General features: G+C 29.3%; 2 non-coding genes across 2 annotated transcripts; both read left to right on the top strand.

Annotated features, from left to right (window-relative positions):
- Window positions 1–4,165: 4,165 nt before the first annotated feature.
- On the top strand, window positions 4,166–4,318 carry LOC144566605 (U4 spliceosomal RNA). Its single transcript, XR_013515233.1, has one exon. It is a non-coding gene; the product is annotated as a U4 spliceosomal RNA (small nuclear RNA).
- A 752-nt stretch (window positions 4,319–5,070) lies between these two features.
- Window positions 5,071–5,223, top strand: LOC144566598 (U4 spliceosomal RNA). Its single transcript, XR_013515232.1, has one exon. It is a non-coding gene; the product is annotated as a U4 spliceosomal RNA (small nuclear RNA).
- The last annotated feature ends 819 nt before the right edge of the window (window positions 5,224–6,042 follow it).

Below are 6,042 nucleotides of genomic sequence, written 5' to 3'. Positions count from 1 at the left end.
TGTAAGTTTAAAACTCAGAATGAAGATTTTTATTAATATTAGTGGGTGGTTTGACCCAATCATTGCTAAAATGAGTATATGAGGTGAAAAGATTAAAAAAAAAAAAAGAGAATAAAACATACAAAAAAAAATTAATGAGAACAAACTATATATATATATATTATATTACTAGTATTATGCCCGTGCGTTGCAACATTGATATATTATAAGATTGAATAGAATATAAAGAGATATTTTTGTTTGACATTCACACAAAATTAAAAAAATATATATTTAAATGAAAATAAAAGACACAAATGAAAAAAAAAAACGTACATTCAAATAATAAATAATAATAAAACAAACAACAACAAATGAAAAAAAAAAATAGATCAAATACAATATGAAAAAAAAAATTCTTGAACTATCATTGTGATTTAATATCTAATTTTCTTAACAAGCAAGACATGTCATTAAAAAATTTAGAAGAAAAATGATATGTAAAAAAACAACATTATGAAAGATATGATTAAATGATTCAAATAAAGATTTTCTCAACATATATATTCTTGATGAAAATTATTTTAAAAATGAAAATTTCTCTACAGATCATTTCTCTATACGAAAGTTCTAGATATTTTTCATTTTCTCTCCAGATCAAAAAAATATGATTCTTTCCATCAGCACATGATCTGCTTTTCATATATTCACAAAGATACAATATCCCTAAACAAAATTCGGAAAGATATGATTGATTCCATTTTGATCATTGTCGAAACTATAGAGAAAGAGGAGAAATAAAACATAGCAAATAAGAAAAAAATTTAATTGCAGAAATCAGAGATAGCTGTAAAGAGAAATAAGGAAATGGATCGCTAGGGATTAATTCAATTTTAATTGTGACAAATCATTTAGTAGTCTGTGTAGCGAGTATATTTTTAACTAAATTTAAACTTATATACATAAAATAGGTGTATTTAATAAATAAATAAAAAAGACAGATTGTGTGATTGGAGGACTGATATTCAATTAAAAAATTCATCTTTCAATCTTAGTTATTGGCGGATCAAAAAAACTACGTACGTACATAATATAAGAACGAAGATATTTGTTGATATTTTTTTTAAATTACAAAACTCTCTTACAGGTATTCATTTAATAAGTGTGGAATACGTTCCAACCAAAACACCTAACATAACAATAAAAAAAAGAGTAAATAAAAACAAAATTTCATCATTATATCTCCATTCTTATATTATACATGTAATTGTTCTGATCTGCCAACGACTGAGATTGAAAAATGAATTTTTGAATTGAATATCAACCTTCTAATCACATAATCTGTCTTCTTTTGATTAAATACATCTATTTTATGTGTAGAAGTCTAAATTTAGTTAAAAGCATACTCGCCACACAAACTGCTACATGGTATATCACATTAAAATTGAATAAATACCTAGCGATCGATTTTTTTATTTCTCCTTATAATTAAATTATTTCCTTCAATTCTTGCAATTAAATTATTTCCTTATTTCTCCATTTCCTCTGTTTCATTTCTTATCTTCCTCTATAGTTTCAACAATGAAAATGAAAATGAAAATAATCATATCTTTTTGGATTTTGTTCAGGGCTATTGTTCAGGGAATCTTGTACTGATGAAAACAATCATATCTTTCTGATTTGAAGATAAAATGAAGAATATATCGAACTTTCGTGTAGAGAAATTTTCATTGTTAAAAAAAAATTTCATCAAGAATATATACGTAAAGAAAATCCTTATTTAAATCATTTAATTATATCTTTTCCAATTTTGTTTCTTTACATATCATTTCTCCTCTAAATCGTTTAATAACATGTCTTGTTTGTGGAGAAAATTAGATATTAAATCCCAATGATACTTCAAAAAAAATTATTTACGTTATATTTGATTTTTTTTTCATTTGTTGTTGTTTTTTTTATTGTTATTTATTATTTGAATTTCCGCTTTTTTCATTTCTCTTTTATTTTCATTTACATATTTTTACTTTATTTTGTGTTAATGTCAAATAAAAAAGTCTCTTTATATGTGATTCAATCTTAAAATATGTCCCGTTACAATGCACAGGCACGATACTAGTGAGATATAGTTTACGTAAGACATCACATATTCCTGTATGGTTTACCATTTTTTGGAATTAAATTTATATGTATATAGTTATACATGCATGGTTCTTCTAATTAAATTCGGAATTAATGACAATTAGTGTAACGTTTGAAGACATTAAGTTTATATAAAGTGCAAACCATATATGTATTACCAATAAAGTAAAATTTCTATAAGATTCACATTTAAATCCATACATAATTCAACCTTATAAACATATCAGATTATAATAAGTACATAGTTTTTTTTTTTTTTAATAAAGTGCAAACCATGTATTACCTATAAAGTTTCAACCGTATAAATTGAAGTTAATTTGAATCATATTAATATATGGTTCATATAATTAATTAATCAATTATATATATAATTCGTCTACTTCAATTTAATAGTACAAAAAATGTAAAATTTTTGATGACAGTAAAAACTTGATGAATATATTTTTATTTGACAAGTCTTAATTTGGGTAAGACTGGACTTGTCAAATCGGGAAATTATATAAATGAAAGTATAATAAGAATATCTATAGGCTTCCATTATCTTCCATCCGATTTGATAGGTCTTAGTTTGACAAGTCTTATTTTGACAAGTCTTGTACCCATCCGATTATTATATATAAGTACATAGTTTTTTTTTTTTTTTATAATAAAGTGCAAACCATGTATTACCTATAATGTTTGAAACTTATAAATTGAAGTTAATTTGAATCATATTAATATATGGTTCATATAATTAATTAATCAATTATATATAATTCGTCTAATTCATAATAGTACAAAAAATAAAGAATTTTGGATCACAGTAAAAACTTGATGAATATATTTTTATTTGACAAGTCTTAATTTAGGTAAGATTGGACTTGTCAAATCGGGATATTATATAAATGAAAAGTATAATCAGAAAAATCTATAAGCTTTGATTTTGTTCATTAGTTGGCACATCTCAATTAAATCCAATTTACTCACATCCATTCACTTCCCTTCCACCCGATTTTGAGGATTTCAACAAGTCTTAATTTCACTGCGTTTGACAAATCTTGCGCCCATCCAAACTTCTCTTCCACCGTATTTTGAGGATTTTTAACTATTCTATATCTTTAACTCATTCCCAATCTTCATTCAAAAATACCAATTGTATGTGAATGTCAAATAAAAATGTCTCTTTATATTTGATTCAATCTTATAATATTCCCCCGTTGCAACACACGGGCACGATACTGGTATATATATAACTAGCTAGAAGCACCATGTATTTTATATACATAAATTGACCCCAAAAAAATTAATATTTCCAATTATGACAACATAAATTTTCACTCCAGAAGTTTTACTCAATCATGTGTCAAACATTTTATCAAAATTTTACCCAAATTATTATTCAATATACTCGTTATCATTCCGAAGCTTGATCAAATTTGAAGATCAAGAATATGTCAATTTTGTGATAATTCAAATGAATGTGACTACTGCAATAAATACATGGACTCACCAGTCAAATAAAAATGACATTTGTCTTTTGTTTATGTAACAAAATTATAAAATGAAAGCAGACTTGCTGGGTCCGCTGTTGCACAGTACATCACAAATAAGACGGTTACAGAAATTTTCACCAAAGATAAAAGTTCTGAATTGATCAAAATAAAAAAGCAATCTGAGAAAAGAACAGTAGAGAAATTAGTTTTCTCACCGCAAGCTTTACAAGAGTTGTTGATGCTTCAAGCACTCTTCAAGTATTTCCCACCTGTCAAAGACTTTAGGTTCATAAAATTTTGTGATTTAGGAAACTGGAAATTTGTCCATGCATATAAATATATATCATTAAGGTGTCGTTCATGTGCAGTTTTGCATTTAATCAATTTTGTGACTATGTTTCAAGTACAAAAGCCGAGTTTTGTGACTATGTTTTAATTACAAGGCCCATAAAAGCCCGGATGAGTTTCTATCCGGTTCGTTCATGTGCAGCATAAACAGTCCCACCAGGTAGCAGCAAAGAGCAGCGATCGGACCTGTGAGCTATAAATAAAGAGGCACAGCATAGGTAGAAGGTATCTTTGCGCTTGGGGCAATGACGCAGCTAGTGAGGTAATACCGAAGCGCGTCAATTGCTGGTTGAAAACTATTTCCAAACCCCCTCATTGGCCGCAGCCTGTCTGTGTGCCTCTGAGAATTTCTGGAAGGGTCCCACCTTTGGTGCTGGACTCTACAATACTTAAATTCCAACTTTTTTTTAGCAAGTTTATATTTGAGAATGTCAAATTGCTGTTCAGAAGCCTAAATTTTAGCCAGAAATATTAGTTATGAAAGTTGCCTGTGTTCAAATTGACCCATGTATTGGTTCTGACTTCTGAGTTTTTACTGATAAGTAAAATGTTTCTACTGATAAGTTAAATGTTCCACTGATAGTTCATTTTACCTTAATTTGTAGTTTAAATGTAATTTTGCGTTTGAATTTCACAGCGCTTAAACAAGCTATTAAATTAATCATTTATATAAATAACTTTTCCCTCATTTATTATCTTACGGTAAAAACTAATCCAAATACCAAACTGAATGTACTTTTCAGCAATTAAACCTTTAAATTTCTTTCCGGTTGGTCTTCATCTGATGTACCCAACTGTAGCAGTTTGTTTTGGCTACAAATAATGTGATGCTGAGAATACCTGAATCTAGCAAATTGAAACAGATGGCCTAGATTTACTCTCAGCCGATCCTTTGGACCCTGTTGTGTTTTTGTTTGTTAGACTTTTAAAACGAAGCCTCCATGAGGAAAATTTGACTCTCTGGGCTTTAGGTCAGTAACAACTAAATACGAAGCGTAGGCCCATAAAAGCCCGGATCAGTTTTCTAACCGGTTCGTATATGTGCAGCATAAACATATCCCACCAGGTCGATGTAAAGAGCAGCGGTCGGACCTCGAGCTATAAATAAAGAAGCACAGCTATGGTAGAAGGTATCTTTGCGCTTGGGGCAATGACGCAGCTAGTGAGGTAATACCGAAGCGCGTCAATTGCTGGTTGAAAACTATTTCCAAACCCCCTCATTGGCCGCAGCTTGTCTGTGTGCCTCTGAGAATTTCTGGAAGGGTCCCACCTTTGGTGCTGGACCCTACAATACACTTAAATCTAAATTTTTTGTTATTTTGTGGTGTACCTATGAAAACTTTCTTTTTTAAACTTTTAAAATAGCTAATTTATGTCCCATACAAAACTAATTTCTTTTCTTCTATCCTCTTTCATTTAATTTACTTTTTATTTAATTATTTTTATCTCCTTTCATTTAATTTACTTTTTATTTAATTATTTTAAAAAGTAAATTGACCATATCCTTCAAAAATAAATGGAGATGTCCATTAATTTTAATTGTTTCTTCATCTCCTAACCCACTTCGTTGGTATCACTTTGACAGAAAATAAACTGAACAATTTTCATTTCTTTTTCTTACGGAGGAAAAAGTGTAAGAGATCCTTGGCCAAATCTCATCTATCAACGCTATCAAAATTAAACAAGAGAAATAGAAGCACAGTGAAGGATCGGATGAACAACTTGTCGAAATTAAACAACCCTGTTGGATACAGCTACCCAAATCTTTAAAATTGACAAATTTCAGCTATCGTTTTCTCTTTTTGCAATCGCCTCATGTCACCTATTCAATTATTCAACTTATCCATTGTATTAATTTGACTATGGAAGCTTCTTTGACACACTATAAATGCGTACCATCTATTTCAATTTCACAAAGCCTTATTTGAAGAATCTTATTCTCACTATCAATCAAAATTAAACTCGAGAAAAGATGATTGTTGTGCAACGTCTGTAGTGTGGAGACGGCCTCCTTGTTTTGTGCCAGACTTGATGGAACTAGAGGGCTTGAGCCCTGCCCTTGTATTAATTCTAGCTTGGTGAAGGAAATCTCATGCACACTTTG

This window comes from Carex rostrata, chromosome 1, assembly GCF_964058835.1.
Source record: "Carex rostrata chromosome 1, lpCarRost1.2, whole genome shotgun sequence".
Lineage (NCBI taxonomy): Eukaryota > Viridiplantae > Streptophyta > Magnoliopsida > Poales > Cyperaceae > Carex > Carex rostrata.
The sequence above is the reverse complement of the archived record's forward strand: the minus strand, read 5'-3'. Positions and strand labels throughout refer to the sequence as shown.